At 44.8% G+C, this 17,595-nt stretch overlaps 2 protein-coding genes across 5 annotated transcripts in view; one reads left to right on the top strand and one right to left on the bottom strand.

Moving 5' to 3' along the window:
- LOC110498461 (zinc finger and SCAN domain-containing protein 2) overlaps positions 1-17,595 on the bottom strand; it is a 771,911-nt gene that overhangs the window by 379,803 nt on the left and 374,513 nt on the right. The window lies entirely within an intron of this gene.
- The window catches only part of LOC110498465 (zinc finger protein 34), a 210,005-nt gene that overhangs the window by 15,223 nt on the left and 177,187 nt on the right, over positions 1-17,595 (top strand). The window lies entirely within an intron of this gene.

A 17,595-nucleotide genomic window follows, 5' to 3' on the forward strand; every position in this document is an offset into this window, starting at 1 on the left:
TCCCCACAGTTACCGTTCATACAGTTGAAGTCGGAAGTTTACATACACTTTGGTTGGAGTCATTAAAACTTGTTTTTCAACCACCCCACAAATTTCTTGTTAAACTATAGTTTTGGCAAGTCTGTTAGGACATCTACTTTGTGCATGACACAAGTCATTTTTCCAACAATTGTTTACAGACAGATTATTTCACTTATAATTCACTGTATCACAATTCCAGACATCATGGGAAAATCAAAAGAAATCAGCCAAGACCTCAGAAAAAAATTGTAGACCTCCACAAGTCTGGTTCATCCTTGGGAACAATTTCCAAACGCCTGAAGGTACCACGTTCATCTGTACAAACAATAGTATGCAAGTATAAACACCATGGGACCACGCAGCCGTCATACCGCTCAGGAAGGAGATGCGTTCTGTCTCCTAGAGAAGAACATACTTTGGTGCGAAAAGTGCCAATCAATCCCAGAACAACAGTAAAAGATCTTGTGAAGATGCTGGAGGAAACCGGTACAAAAGTATCTATATCGAAATAACCTGAAAGGCCGCTCAGCAAGGAAGAAGCCACTGCTCCAAAACCGCAATAAAAAAGCCAGACTACGGTTTGCAACTGCACATAGGGACAAAGATCGTACTTTTTGGAGAAATGTCCTCCGGTCTGATGAAACAAAAATAGAACTGTTTGGCCATAATGACCATCGTTATGTTTGTAGGAAAAGGAGGAGGCTTGCAAGCCGAAGAACACCATCCCAACCGTGAAGCACGAGGGTGGCAGCATCATGTAGTGGGGGTGCTTTGCTGCAGGAGGGCCTGGTGCACTTCACAAATATATGGCATCAAGAGGAAAGAAAATGATGTGGATATATTGAAGCAACATCTCAAGACATCAGTTATAGCTTGGTCGCCAATGGGTCTTCCAAATGGACAACGACCCCAGGCATACTTCCAAAGTTGTGGCAAACTGGCTTAAGGACAACAAAGTCAAGGTATTGGAGTGGCCATCACAAAGCCCTGACCTCAATCCCATAGAAAATTTATGGGCAGACCTGAAAAAGCATGTGTGAGCAAGGAGGCCTACAAACCTGACTCAGTTACACCAGCTCTGTCAGGAGGAATGGGCCAAAATTCACCCAACTTATTGTGGGAAGCTTGTGGAAGGCTACCCAAAACGTTTGACCCAAGTTAAACAATTTAAAGGCACTTCTACCAAATACTAATTGAGTGTATGTAAACTTCTGACCCCACTCCAATTTGCATACAGCCCAACCGATCCATAGATGACACAATCTCTATTCCACTCCACACTTCCCTTTCCCACTTAGACATCACTAAGCTAAGGACCCTGGGACTGAACTCTTCCCTCTACAACTGGATCCTAGACTTCCTGACAGGACGCCCCCAGGTGATGAGGGTAGGCAACAATACATCCACCACGCTGACCCTGAACATGAGGGCCCCTCAGGCATGATTGCCAGGTCTAGCAAACATTTCAAGCCCAATGACCACTCAAAAACCACCTAAAGGGCCTGAGAATTAGGCCATTTTTATTTCCCACAGTAAGAGAGGAGTTGCCACACATCTTCAAGTTCCTCCGTGTCCACATCACTAAGGATCTGTCATGGGCATGACAACGCCTCTTCCCTCTCAGGAACCGGAAATGATTTGGCATCAAGTTTAGAGCATCTTCACTGGCTGCATCATCGCTTGGTATGGCAACTGCTTAGCATCCAAACAACAAGGCGCTACAGAGGGTATTGCGTACATAGAAATACTCCAGCCACCCAAGTCAGACTGTTCTCTCTGCAACCGCACGGCAAGTGGTACCGATGCTGGGACCAACCGGACCCTGAACAGCTTTTACCCCCAAGCCATAAGACTGCTAAATAGTCTGGGTAGCTATTTAGTTAACTATTTAACTATCTGCATTGGCCCTTTTTGGCACAAATGTTTTTTTACTCATCACATACGCTGCTGCTACTGTTGACTATCTGTCACTTTATTTCTACTTATGTACAGTACCAGTCCAAAAATTGGACACACCTACTCATTCAAGGGTGTTTCTTAATTTGTAATATTTCCTAAATTGTAGAATAATAGTGAAGACATCAAAACTATGAAATAACACATAGGGAATCATGTAACCAAAAAAGCGTTAAACAAATCAAAATATTTGTTAGATTCTTCAAAGTAGACACCCTTTGTCTTGATGACAACTTTGCACACTCTTGGCATTCTCTCAAACAGCTTAATGAGGTAGTCACCTGTAATGCATTTCAATTAACAGGTGTACTTTGTTAAAAGTTTCCTTCTTAATGGATTTGAGCCAATCAGTTGTGTTGTGACAAGGTAAGGGTGGTATACAGGAGATAGCCCTATTTGGTAAAATACCAAGTCCATATTATGGCAAGAACAGCTCAAATAAGAAAAGACAGCATCATTACTTTAAGACATGAAGGTTAGTCAATCCAGAAAATGTCAAGAACTTTGAAAGTTTCTTCAAGTGCAGTCACAAAAACCATCACGCGCTACGATGAAACTGACTCTCATGACAACCGCCACAGGAAAGGAAGACCCAGAGTTACCTTTGCTGCAGAGTATAAATGAATTAAATTTAACTACACCTCAGATTGCAGCCCAAATAAATGCTTCACAGAGTTAAAGTAACAGACACAGGCCTTCGTGGTCAAATTGCTGCAAAGAAACCACTACTAAAGGGAACCAATAATAAGAAGAGACTTTCTTGGGCAAAGAAACACGAGCAATGGACATTAAACCGCTGGAAATCTGTCCTTTGGTCTGATGAGTCTAAATTTTAGATTTTTGGTTCCAACCGCCGTGTCTGTGAGACGCAGAGTAAGTGAACAGATGACCTCCGCATGTGTGGTTCCCACCGTGAAGCATGGAGGTGGTGTTCAATTAACTTTTAACAAGGCACACCTGTTAATTGAAATGCATTCCAGGTGACTACCTCATGAACTGGTTGAGAGAATGCCAAGAGTGTGTAAAGTTGTCAAGACAAAGGGTGGCTACAAAAGCTTTATTGCTCAAGGTTTTCTACACAACTTGTACCAGTGTGATTTATCCAGTGTTTCCTGACCCTGAGTTCTCTCTGGAACATTTCTGCTCTATTTTTATTCTCTTTGCTGATAACACACCCCTTTTAAAATAGCAGTGTCAAAGACAGATCAAATCATTGGTATACCCCAGAGCTTTCCGAGTTCATTCAACTGAGAAACCAGGCCTGGTCCAAAGCAAGGCAAACTGACTCTGTAGCTGATTGGCAATTTTTCAGACAATTTAGAAACATATGTACTATTTTGATTAAGAAAGCTAAATCAAGCTACTTTATAAGCTCTCTCTGACTATGGAGGTAAACAAATTATGCAAATTCCTCTCCTCTGCCTAAGCACGTTTTGTCAGACTGTAATGCTCCGGGTGTCGTGGGTGTGGAGTCAAATGCAGGAGACAGAGAGTTCAATGCTGCGCGTCTTTTAATCGCACCACAGGGTGCTCACAAAAACGTTACGTTCCCAAAACACAGGGAATCAAAATGTACAATGGGAAACAATCCCGACCGGACACTAACACGTGCCTATACCACAGAGCCGAAGGTTTACATAGAAATAATCCCGCACAACAACCAGGCGGGCCGGCTGTCTAATAAAGACAAACTACTTAAACATTCACAGGTGCTACCACTCAACATACAAGGAGGGGAAGGAAAAACAATCAGTGGCAGCTAATAGGCCGGTGACGACGACCGCCGAGCGCCACCTGCCCGGGAAAGGGAAACACCCTCGGTCGGACTCGTGACAGTACCCCCCCCCCCTGACGCGTGGCTCCCGCAGCGCGCCGACACCGGCCTCGAGGTCGCCCCGGAGGACGAGGCGCAGGGCGATCCGGATGGAGGCGATGGAAATCCCTCAACATGGAGGGATCCAAGATGTCCCCCACCGGTACCCAGCACCTCTCCTCCGGACCGTACCCCTCCCAGTCCACGAGGTACTGCAGGCCCCTCACCCGGCGTCTTGAGTCCAGAATGGCCCGGATCATGTACGCCGGGGACCCCTCGATGTCCAGCGGGGGGGGAGGGACCTCCGGTACCTCACTGTCCTGCAGGGGACCAGCTACCACCGGCCTGAGGAGAGACACATGAAACGAGGGGTTAATACGATAATAGGAAGGGAGTTGTAATCGATAACACACCTCGTTTATCCTCCTCAGGACTTTAAAGGGCCCTTCACACTGCGGACCCAGCTTCCGGCAGGGCAAGCGGAGAGGTAGGTTTCGGGTCGAGAGCCAGACCCTGTCCCCCGGTACAAACACGGGGGCCTCACTGCGGTGGTGGTCAGCACTCCTCTTCTGCCGTCCACTCGCTTGTCGTAGAGATTCCTGGACGGCCCTCCAGGTCTCCTTGGAGCGCTGTACCCATTCCTCCACCGCAGGAGCCTCGGTCTGGCTCGGATGCCATGGTGCCAGGACCGGCTGGTACCCCAACACACACTGAAAAGGGGACACGTTAGTAGAGGAGTGGCGTAGTGAGTTCTGAGCCATTTCAGCCCAGGGAATGTATCGTGCCCACTCCCCTGGCCGATCCTGGCAATACGACCGCAGAAACCTACCCACCTCCTGGTTCACTCTCTCCACCTGCCCATTACTCTCGGGGTGATAACCGGAGGTCAGGCTGACAGAGACCCCCAAACGTTCCATGAACGCTCTCCATACCCGGGACGTGAATTGGGGGCCCCAATCAGAAACGATGTCCTCCGGCACCCCGTAGTGCCGGAAGACATGGGTGAATAACGCCTCCGCAGTCTGTAGGGCTGTAGGGATACCGGGCAACGGGAGGAGACGGCAGGACTTAGAGAACCGATCCACAATTACCAGAACCGTGGTGTTCCCCTGAGACGGCGGGAGATCGGTTAGGAAATCTATGGACAGATGTGACCATGGCCGCTGTGGAACAGGGAGGGGTTGTAGCTTCCCTCTAGGAAGGTGCCTAGGAGCCTTACTCTGAGCGCACACTGAACAGGAGGAGACATAACACGTGCCTATACCACAGAGCCGAAGGTTTACATAGAAATAATCCCGCACAACAACCAGGCGGGCCGGCTGTCTAATAAAGACAAACTACTTAAACATTCACAGGTGCTACCACTCAACATACAAGGAGGGGAAGGAAAAACAATCAGTGGCAGCTAATAGGCCGGTGACGACGACCGCCGAGCGCCACCTGCCCGGGAAAGGGAAACACCCTCGGTCGGACTCGTGACAGTACCCCCCCCCCTGACGCGTGGCTCCCGCAGCGCGCCGACACCGGCCTCGAGGTCGCCCCGGAGGACGAGGCGCAGGGCGATCCGGATGGAGGCGATGGAAATCCCTCAACATGGAGGGATCCAAGATGTCCCCCACCGGTACCCAGCACCTCTCCTCCGGACCGTACCCCTCCCAGTCCACGAGGTACTGCAGGCCCCTCACCCGGCGTCTTGAGTCCAGAATGGCCCGGATCATGTACGCCGGGGACCCCTCGATGTCCAGCGGGGGGGGAGGGACCTCCGGTACCTCACTGTCCTGCAGGGGACCAGCTACCACCGGCCTGAGGAGAGACACATGAAACGAGGGGTTAATACGATAATAGGAAGGGAGTTGTAATCGATAACACACCTCGTTTATCCTCCTCAGGACTTTAAAGGGCCCTTCACACTGCGGACCCAGCTTCCGGCAGGGCAAGCGGAGAGGTAGGTTTCGGGTCGAGAGCCAGACCCTGTCCCCCGGTACAAACACGGGGGCCTCACTGCGGTGGTGGTCAGCACTCCTCTTCTGCCGTCCACTCGCTTGTCGTAGAGATTCCTGGACGGCCCTCCAGGTCTCCTTGGAGCGCTGTACCCATTCCTCCACCGCAGGAGCCTCGGTCTGGCTCGGATGCCATGGTGCCAGGACCGGCTGGTACCCCAACACACACTGAAAAGGGGACACGTTAGTAGAGGAGTGGCGTAGTGAGTTCTGAGCCATTTCAGCCCAGGGAATGTATCGTGCCCACTCCCCTGGCCGATCCTGGCAATACGACCGCAGAAACCTACCCACCTCCTGGTTCACTCTCTCCACCTGCCCATTACTCTCGGGGTGATAACCGGAGGTCAGGCTGACAGAGACCCCCAAACGTTCCATGAACGCTCTCCATACCCGGGACGTGAATTGGGGGCCCCAATCAGAAACGATGTCCTCCGGCACCCCGTAGTGCCGGAAGACATGGGTGAATAACGCCTCCGCAGTCTGTAGGGCTGTAGGGATACCGGGCAACGGGAGGAGACGGCAGGACTTAGAGAACCGATCCACAATTACCAGAACCGTGGTGTTCCCCTGAGACGGCGGGAGATCGGTTAGGAAATCTATGGACAGATGTGACCATGGCCGCTGTGGAACAGGGGGGGGTTGTAGCTTCCCTCTAGGAAGGTGCCTAGGAGCCTTACTCTGAGCGCACACTGAACAGGAGGAGACATAACACGTGCCTATACCACAGAGCCGAAGGTTTACATAGAAATAATCCCGCACAACAACCAGGCGGGCCGGCTGTCTAATAAAGACAAACTACTTAAACATTCACAGGTGCTACCACTCAACATACAAGGAGGGGAAGGAAAAACAATCAGTGGCAGCTAATAGGCCGGTGACGACGACCGCCGAGCGCCACCTGCCCGGGAAAGGGAAACACCCTCGGTCGGACTCGTGACACAGACTGGCATCATTACCGAAAGAATTGTAATATGTGATGCATTTTATTTCGTCAGGCTATTTATTTGCGAGAAATTGTGGTTTAAATAACTTTGGTCAGTCAGTTTGTTGCTCTTCTCACTCCTAGCCTCAAGCTGACTTCACGGTTAACCCGTCAACTACAGGTGAATCTGTATATTCATAACTACCTGTCAGTGGTGATTTTAGCATGTAAATCTTGGTGGGGTAAAAAAAATAATAATATTGTTTTAGATGCATGCCATCAAACCCACTACACAACACATTAATTGCACTATAACGGTGACAAACAGTGCCCACCAACTGTTAGGGCCTACAAAAAACTGTCCCAACAGCAGTCTCAACAGCAGTCCCAACACCTTACTACTGCTGCACCTGGCTGTCAGTTGAGCCTTGTCTGGCAGCGAAACAGTTCATTCAGCCTCATTTACTGCCTTTTAGAAAAACATACAGTGGGGAGAACAAGTATTTGACACACTGCCGATTTAGCAGGTTTTCCTACTTGCAAATATGTAGAGGTCTGTAATTTTTATCAAAAATCCAGAAAATCACATTGTATGATTTTTAAGTAATTAATTTGCATTTTATTGCATGCCATAAGTATTTGATCACCTACCAACCAGTAAGAATTCCGGCTCTCACAGACCTGTTAGTTTTTCTTTAAGAACCCTCCTGTTCTCCTCTCATTACCTGTATTAACTGCACCTGTTTTGAACTCGTTACCTGTATAAAAGACACCTGTCCACACACTCAATCAAACAGACGCCAACCTCTCCACAATGGCCAAGACCAGAGAGCTGTGTAAGGACATCAGGGATAAAATTGTAGACCTGCACAAGGCTGGGATGGGCTACAGGACAATAGGCAAGCAGCTTGGTGAGAAGGCAACAACTGTTGGCGCAATTATTAGAAAATGGAAGAAGTTCAAGATGACGGTCAATCACCCTCGGTCTGGGGCTCCATGCAAGATCTCACCTCGTGGGGCATCAATGATCATGAGGAAGGTGAGGGATCAGCCCAGAACTACACGGCAGGACCTGGTCAATGACCTGAAGAGAGCTGGGACCACAGTCTCAAAGAAAACCATTAGTAACACATTACGCCGTCATGGATTAAAATCCTGCAGCGCACGCAAGGTCCCCCTGCTCAAGCCAGCACATGTCCAGGCCCGTCTGAAGTTTGCCAATGACCATCTGGATGATACAGAGGAGGAATGGGAGAAGGTCATGTGGTCTGATGAGACAAAAATAGCTTTTTGTCTAAACTCCACTCGCAGTGTTTGGAGGGAGAAGAAGGATGAGTTCAACCCCAAGAACACCATCCCAACCGTGAAGCATGGAGGTGGAAACATCATTATTTGGAGATGCTTTTCTGCAAAGGGGACAGAACGACTGCACCGTATTGAGGGGAGGATGGATGGGGCCATGTATCGCGAGACCTTGGCCAACAACCTCCTTCCCTCAGTAAGAGCATTGAAGATGGGTCGTGGCTGGGTCTTACAGCATGACAACGACCCGAAACACACAGCCAGGGCAACTAAGGAGTGGCTCCGTAAGAAGCATCTCAAGGTCCTGGAGTGGCCTAGCCAGTGTCCAGACCTGAACCCAATAGAACATCTTTGGAGGGAGCTGATAGTCCGTATTGCCCAGCGACAGCGCCAAAACCTGAAGGATCTGGAGAAGGTCTGTATGGATGAGTGGGCTAAAATCCCTGCTGCAGTGTGTGTAAACCTGGTCAAGAACTACAGGGAAGGTATGATCTCTGTATTTGCAAACAAAGGTTTCTGTACCAAATATTAAGTTCTGCTTTTCTGATGTATCAAATACTTATGGCATGCAATAAAATGCTAATTAATTACTTAAAAATCATACAATGTGATTTTCTGGATTTTTGTTTTAGATTCCGTCTCTCACAGTTGAAGTGTACCTATGATAAAGATTACAGACCTCTACATGCTTTGCAAGTAGGAAAACCTGCAAAATCGGCAGTGTATCAAATACTTGTTCTCCCCACTGTATATAAGGTCCCACAGTTGACAGTGCATGTCAGAACAAAAACCAAGCCATGAGGTCGAAGGAATTGTCCGTAGAGCTCCGAGACAGGAATGTGTAGAGGCACAGATCTGGGATAGGGTACCAAATAATGTCTGTAGCATTGAAGGTCCCCAAGAAGACAGTGGCCTCCATCATTCTTAAATGGAAGAAGTTTGGAAGGGGTCTGAATACTTTCCGAATGCCCTGTAGGGTTTGGCAGGGCAAGAGCCCGGGCTTGAGGAGGGGGATCAGAATCTGTCAATAGTAAAGAAAACCAGTTCCTCTGCATGTTCTGTAACAAAGGCTTGAGCTGCCCCCAGAAGATGGAGATCCACCAGAGGGTCCACACAGGAGAGAAACCCTACAGCTGCCCCCAGTGTGATAAGAGGTTCTCCCGTCAGTACCAGCTGAAGATGCACCTGAAGGTCCACACGGGAGAGCAGAAAAAGCAGCAGAAAAAACAAGCAGCAGAAAAAACATTCCCTTCTATAACATAGAAAGTAACCATTCCAGTTCATTCAGATTTGTAGTTGAGACCTTTGTATGTGTGCTTTTTCTATGGTCTATTTAATTTGTTTATGTTTAATAAACAAAACATTGGACTTTTAATTCCGACTTTCATTGAGACCCTCTTTAATATACATCACATCTGATCATATAAATCACACAACAGCACTTTATAACCGATATAAATATATTGCTATTTTAAAAACAAGCCATAGAAAGCTGGTTGCTATTTCAGTTTAATCCACCAGAAAAGACAGAACAAATATTACAAAATATTATGGTTAAACTCAAATTGATTAAAAACATAACCCCCCCCCCCAAAAAAAAAACTGTATAATCACTGTACATGATATAAATAGGACTGGTGTAGTTATTTCACATATACAGTTAACAAAAATATTGAAGTGTCTGCTCTATCCAAAATTACAACCAACTGCAGCATTACCGCAAAAATGGACGAGGCAAGTGGAAGAAGGTAAGGAATTTGTCTGTCAGCCCTGCATTAAAGACCAAAATTGATTCAAGAAAAATGTGATAAATAAAAGTATACCAGTTTCATTTTAGGATAAAAAAAATAGTTGAGAATAGATTTTCGATGTACCGATTCCATGGCACATGGTTAATGTGCCAACTACGCTTAACATTGAGTCTTTCATTTTAAATTATTATACAAAATTCTTGCAACCAATAGATATACACAGTGTGTATAATATTCTATCTATCTACAGTGCATTCAGAAACTATTCAGACCCCTTTCTTTTTCCACATTTTATGTTGAAAGCTTTATTCTAAAATTGTTCTCATCAATCTACACACAATACCCCATAATGACAAAGCAAAAACTGTTTTTTGAAAGTAGCAAATTTTTTTTTTGAAATGTACAAAATGGAAACATTACATTTTACATAAGTATTCAGACCCTTTACTCAGTACTTTGTTGAAGCGCCTTGGGCAGCGATTACAGCCTTGACTCTTCTTGGGTATGACGCTAAAAGCTTTGCACACCTTTATTTGGGGAGTTCCTCCCATTCTTTTCTGCAGATCCTCTGTCGGATGAGGAGCGTCACTGCACAGCTATTTTCAGGTCTCTCCAGAGATGTTAGATCGGGTTCAAGTCAGGCTGGGCCACTCAAGGACATTCAGAGACTTGTTCCGAAGCCACTCCTTCATTGTCCTGTTGGAAGGTGAACCTTCTCCCCAGTCTGAGGTCTTGAGCACTCTGGAGCCAGTCTTCATCAAGGATCTCTTGTACTTTGCTCCGTTCATATTTCCCTCGATCCTGACTAGTCTCCCAGTCCCTGCCGCTGAAAACATCCCCAGCATGATGCTGCCACCCCCATGCTTCACTGTAGGGATGGTGCCAGGTTTCCTCCAGATGTGACGCTTGGCAATAAGGCTGTAACATAACAAAATCTGGAAAATGGGAAGGGGTCTGAATACTTTCCGAATAGTTTTTGCTGCGAAGGGATAGAATCGTTAGATCACTTGTTTTGGTATTGCCCATATGTAGCTTGTTTTTGTTCGCAGGTTCAGGAATGGCTGAAGAATTGCTACATTTACCTGGTACAAACTCTGTAAATAGCACTGTTGGGTGATTTGAAAAGTCATAGTCAATCAATCCAAAATATAATAATACTCTTAGCAAAAATGTTCATTAATTGACAATTATAGAAACTATGAATTTAGCGTGCTGCCTTTTCAGCGGAATGTTGTCGAGGGGTTCCGCTAGCGGAAAGCCTGCGCTAGAAAGGTTAAGAAGTTTTAAGAAAAATATGTGTTAAGTAAAAAATAGAAAATAAAATTAATTATTTGTTAAACAGCAGCAGTAAAATAACAATAGCGTTATGACATTCAGGCATTTCAAGTATACTCGATTTTCATAATGTCACATACTAGTAACCTTTCATTTTTTCGTATACTCAAACTGCTTACTATTTAGGACACAAATATGGGTATACGGAAACGGGCCATGTCTTTCAATGATCAAACCATGAATGACTGTCAAATAATAAAATAAAATCAATTAATAAGTTTGCATAGTATCAAATTAACTAAAATGTTTGAATACTACTCGTAGCGAATTTCTTAATCCAACATCCTCTCATTCTGTATCTCTTACAGACAGTAGACATGGAGGATGGGAAGCCTGATCTGCTGCTGGTCAAAGAGGAGACGATAGAAGACGAACCAGAGAGCATTGATCTGTTGAGTGGACTAAAGATGGGGGAGCAAAGTAAGGGAGAAATACATATAACCTACATACAGTAATATCAGGATGTTGGAATGGACATAAACCTAACAACTTAAAAATACACATTTCTCTGAAGGGGGGGGGGTCACCAAATTATATGGGGTGAAATTGGTGTGGAGGGTCCATGGGTAGAGTTTGACAGTTTATTTGGATTACTCATGTCCAAATTATTGTTAGAAAAAAGTTGGGTCCAAATCGGATGTTAGGTGTTATATTTATTGAACAATATATGAATCCTATAAATTAAAATGGCCAATTTTGGGTGCAATCAATTCCCTTAATTTCTCAGAGATTAAATTATATTTCAATTAAATAATGTTGCAAAAATGCTAATCTTATCTGTTTCAGACAACAAAAACAATTTTAGCACAATCTGAGATGGTGGGTGTCGAAATCGTCTTGAGGTGGAACAACCCTAAAGCAGCCTTACCAGGAGTCCACCCACACATTCCGATACTCAAATTAACTGCATCACGTGCCAAAAATGAGTCTGAACAATTGGCTCACAGTGTAAGATGCCTAGTTCTTTTTTGTGTGTTGAAAAGAAAAGTGCAGTCACCTTAAAAATTACACAAACAAACATACTGCTAGGACCTAAACATATCTTTAGTATATGAGGCTGCGTGGTTGTGTACTCTTGCCTACATGTAGGATAGGGCTACAACATTTTTTTAATGCGTTTTTAGAAATATCTAGCTTACCTTGTCTCACGTGTAACAAAGTATAAATTGACTGGTCTGGGTAGGTTCACCAAGTGTCCAGTGAGGGCGCAGCTTCTCCAGGAATCCACTGACGTGAAGCCTAACCTTCTTCTGGCTTCACAACTCATAGTCACTCAGACCAAAACGCTTGCTATAAAACAGGCTTAATAAAGAAATATTTGTCGCTACAATGAACATAGGCCGAAGTTACTTAGACATGTACATTTACTTGTACAAGGTTTTATATGCATTTTGATAATCGGCTATTTCACTTGATGGCCAGCAGTGGAGGGTTCTCTCTTTTAAAAATAATCTTGCCCCGAATGGGATTTGAACTCACAGCCACCATATGCCAACATCTGGAGTAGATCACTTTAGTGTATGACGCCACTACTCTGCTTAGACCATAGGTAACAAATTCAACCAAGCAGTTGGCCAAACTGACCTATTGAACAAATGCGAATGGATGGCGGCTCAACCGTTTAAGGTCTCTGATTGGTTGATTTGTTATTTTGTTACCGGATATAATTATATGCTCAGCTGGCCGTCCACAGGGATATGGTGAAGCTCATATAATTAAAGATGGACTTTATGATAACTCTGACTTGTGTGTGGTTAGCTCTCTCATGATTTGGTAATATAGGAAATTTCCACGACATTGTGTCTGTAAATATGCTTCACTGATGAAGAGTGACAACCATATCATGTTGTTTGATGCTGGTGTTTTATAATTAGGAAATGATAGTGCCTTAATTCATGTTTACTTGACGGGAAGTAGCGAAAGCTGTGTGTAATGTTGAACATAGTCTAAAATATTATAAAATTCATTTTATCGAAGCGAGGGTACCAGATTTAAAGAAAAGGTAAAGTGTTACCATAGTGAGAAGTTATTCTATTGGTCACATATCATTTTGTGCAATAAAAGTACTGTACTTTACATTATGTGGTAAAAAATCTGTCGCTCTGCCCATGAACAAGGCAGTTAACCCACTGTTCTTAGGCTGTCATTGTAAATAAGAATTTGATCTTAACTGACTTGCTCAGTTAAATAAAGGTTAAATTAAAAAAATTAGTGCATGACCATTTGGTTTAAATGAAATACAAAATTGATTCTGTGCTGACTGACTTTCAAAAAATGTATTTCAGGAAGAGTTTCCCTTATCTCAGTCAAACCAAAACATACTGATTTCTTTAATGAACACATAAGGACATTATTTTTAATAATAAACTCCAATGGCTCCATATTGTTACGTACTTGAATCAGTGTTAGAGATGGGCTTGACTGTGGTTAACATTTATAATATCATGTCATGTTTCACATCAAAGAGTTTCTTGTATAAACTTGTATGCTTTTCTGTACAATCGTTGTCTGCAGTCCATGAGGACCTGCTGATATCCGGTGTTGCTGGCGGGGGAGAGTGGACCTCTGAAGCGTCTGGTCACAAACTCTGGCCCCGGATCAGAACCCTGGATCAGGAGCCATCGCTCTTCCTTCCCGAGTCAGAACCAGGACTGAACCACGAGGGACAGAGACTCCACCACCACACAGAACACAACCAGTGGACAGGTGGACTGAACAACCTCAGTCCTGGTGGTCATCTGAGAGACAGAGGCTCCAATCAGGGACCCAGTCTGCAGCCCAGACCCTTCTCTTCACAGTCTCAGTGCAGGGATGGAGCAGGGCCTGGGGCTGATAGAGACAGACCCTCCTGTTCCTATGATACAAACACCACAGTATCCATGATGAACAGAGCAGGTCACCCTGGGCTTCAGCCTTCACAGAGAGTGGTGGGAGACCCGCCTAGTGGGAGTCTAACGGGAAGTCTTTCTCCTTCAAGATCTCCTCTAATGCCTGGTGACTGGGTTCATAGAAAGCCTGGACCTGGGTCTAGCCTTTCTCAGCTGCCTCATAGTTATCCCACCAATACACACAGGGTCAGGATGGGCTTTCACCATGAGAGGTACCTAGCCTATAACACTGCAGACAATCCCAACAACACAGAAACAATGGCTAGAGGTCAAGGAGGGAGCTCAAAGACTAACCACCTGAGGGTGGCTCCTGCTTCTACCTCCTCTGGTATCATTGTGTCACACCGTGGGAGGCCGAGCATTAGGTCGGACGCCGAATAGCCATACGCCTGCCCCACGTGTGGGAAGTGCTTCACTAAGACTAAATATATCAAGCAGCACCAAACAGTTCACACCAAAGAGAGGCCCTTCAAGTGCAAACTATGTTACAAGAGCTTCTCCTTCTAGAGTAAACTTATCAAACATCGGAGTGTCCACAACAGGGAGAAGTCGTAGCAGTGTGGCTTGAGGTGTGCGCTGGGGATATCTGGGAACCATTCTTTAGTTTAGCTGACATATTATGGTTATCATGTGTGTCTTAGTAATCCACAAAAAAAACTCGAATTCCCTCAGTTGAACATCTTGGTACGCTCACATTCTCACGTGATACAGACTTACTGTTTGGTGTGCTGGCACAATAAATCCATTTGAATTGACTCACTTTTTGACAGCATCCCTTATGATTTAAACAGAACTTTCTGTACATGTTTGCCCATGGAAGAACTTGTCAGAAAGTGACGCGTAAACTCCAATGTTGCAGCCTGGACACTATTTGACATTATCTGAGTTTTGAGACACCGTCAGTTGAGACGCAACATGCTCTTGAATACAGGGTGGGTGTCATTTCAGTCATAGAAATATAACTCATAGAACGGACCTATTCCTTCAGACCACGGCAATTGACATTTTTACTTCTAATTACTACCACAACTATGACCTTCGGTCCACCCACCGTTTAATGTCAATTTAAATGGTCATGTCATGTCTATTCTATTATCTATATATTTCAATAGGTTTCCTATGGAGGATTGGCAGTATAATTTGAAACCACAGATATTCCCATTCACGTCAACATTCTCAGATATGTGGACCTCCAACCATCTTTGAGGTACCATTTGAAAGTTTGCATTTTAGTACATTTATCATCCAAAACATGACACCACCCTGTATTCAAGAGCATGTTGTGTCTCAACTGACGGCGGGCACAACACAAAAACCTTAGATTATGTCAAATAGGCTAAAATGAAAATATGAAAAAAAAATCTGATTACCGGTTTAGATTATTTACTTTTTATTAATACTTCATTTTAAAATATAAAAAATGTCAAACTATTTTATAATTTTTTGACAACCCTGTTTGTAAGCTTTTAAATATCAATCTCAACCGTCTATCTTATGCAAAATGGGTCAACTTTGAGCACCTAGGCCTCCCGGGTGGCGCAGTGGTTAAAGGCGCTGTACTGCAGCTCTCCAGGCTCTGTCGTAACCGGCCGCGACCGGGAGGTCCATGGGGCGACGCACAATTGGCCTAGCGTCGTCCGGGTTAGGGAGGGCTTGGTCGGTAGGGATGTCCTTGTCTCATCTCGACTCCTGTGGCGGGCCGGGCGCAGTGCGCGCTAGCCAAAGGTTGCCAGGTTCACGGTGTTTCCTCCAGCACATTGGTGCGGCTGGCTTCCGGGTTGGATGCGCGCTGTGTTAAGAAGCAGTGCGGCTAGGTTGGGTTGTGTATCGGAGGACGCATGACTTTCAACCTTCGTCTCTCCCGAGCCTGTACGGGAGTTGTAGCGATGATACAAGATAGTAGCTACTACAACAATTGGATACCACGAAAAAGGGGTAAAAAAAAAAAAAAAAACTTTGAGCACCTTTATTGCTTGAATGTTTTGGTATTCAGATCCCAAAAGTTACTTTCTGAGCACTTCTACCATGGGTTTTGTTCAAATAAAAAGGGATGGCATCAAAAAGTGATTGAATTCAAATGGATTTACCGATAGCTGAAACACTCATTGAAGTGTAAAACCATATTTCCCCTCTGAATTTGGTTTTGGCTATGTTCTATTCATAACAAATATAATGTCCCTCTTTGGTTAACACCTTTAGCACACCTTTCCCCAACATTACTTGGCATAATCAGGTAAAACCTTTTCCTTTATGTACAAAAAAAATTGGTGATCATATTTGTTCATAAATGAGAAATCATGTTGGAATGTTTTGTGTATGGATCTTCAAAGCAGAGCGCCTATCAAGGGGGTTATCTCTGGGGGTGGCGCATAAAGTATGTGCAGATGTAATACCTGAGGAAGTAGGAGGAGTGGTTGGTGCACTTTGACCCGTATGGTAGATGGAGCGAAGAAATTCACTTCATCCATACTTTTGTTTACAGCAGAGGCATTGCAATAAATCCAGGTAAAGAATGTTTTACCCTCACAGGCCCCCGAGCCTGTTTAGTAGGGCTGTACCTTTGGAATGTGACTGAAGGAATTGGAATGTGACTGAAGGAGTGCGATGGGTTTTTTCAGGGCGGACTGGGACAAAGAATTCGGGCCTGGCATTTTATCCACACCAGCCCACATCACCGAGCGCCGCCAACTAATTTTCCCCAAATAATGAGTATTCGAATCAAGTCATTCATAGTGCATAAAAAAAAAAAAACATTTCCCCAATTCTCATTTCCAAAATCTGGTCACCTTAATTGACAATATTGCAAATATAGCACATCAAAATATCATGAACTCATACATAAAACGTCCAAGCAGGAATGTATAAGTTCCTGATATGACTCGATATCACTTTTGCTATGGCAATAGCAGCTAGAGGCAGGAAAACAATGTGCAGACAGTGGCGGATTTAGGTGTAGGCAACATGGGCAGGCATCTTGCCGGGGGAGGCACGGGGCACCCGCACATTTGCACGTCACGTCAATGATATCATGTCACCGTGTGGGACTATGGGTCAATTAACCTTGTCGGAGTGGGCGCCCTGATTCTAGTTTGTGAGCTAGGCAGGCTACTGCCTGGGAAGGTCTCCCACTCAGAAGTACGAGATGGGGATTGGGTTGGGGAAGGTTGACCTCAGGTCTCCCCACTGGAAGCCCGAGGTAGGGGGAGCAGGGGAATCTATCAAATAGCGCACCTCTAACTTTGTACAGTACTAAAGCAATTAATAAAATCAGTCACACTATGAGATGCTACCAAATAAACCACAATTCATTCATAATACTGTGAATATATAGTTTTATTTGTATTATTTTTTTTATTTCACCTTTATTTAACCAGGTAGGCCAGTTGAGAACAAGTTCTCATTTACAACTTCGACCTGGCCAAGATAAAGCAAAGCAGTGAGACACAAACAACAACACAGAGTTACACATGGAATAAACAAACGTACAGTCAATAACACAATAGAAAAAAGTCTATATACAGTGTGTGCAAATGGCATGAGGAGGTAAGGCAATAAATAGGCCATAGTAGCAATTGTGCAGATGATGATGTACAAGTAGAAATACTGG

Source organism: Oncorhynchus mykiss, chromosome 19, assembly GCF_013265735.2.
Source record: "Oncorhynchus mykiss isolate Arlee chromosome 19, USDA_OmykA_1.1, whole genome shotgun sequence".
NCBI classification, from domain to species: Eukaryota; Metazoa; Chordata; class Actinopteri; order Salmoniformes; family Salmonidae; genus Oncorhynchus; species Oncorhynchus mykiss.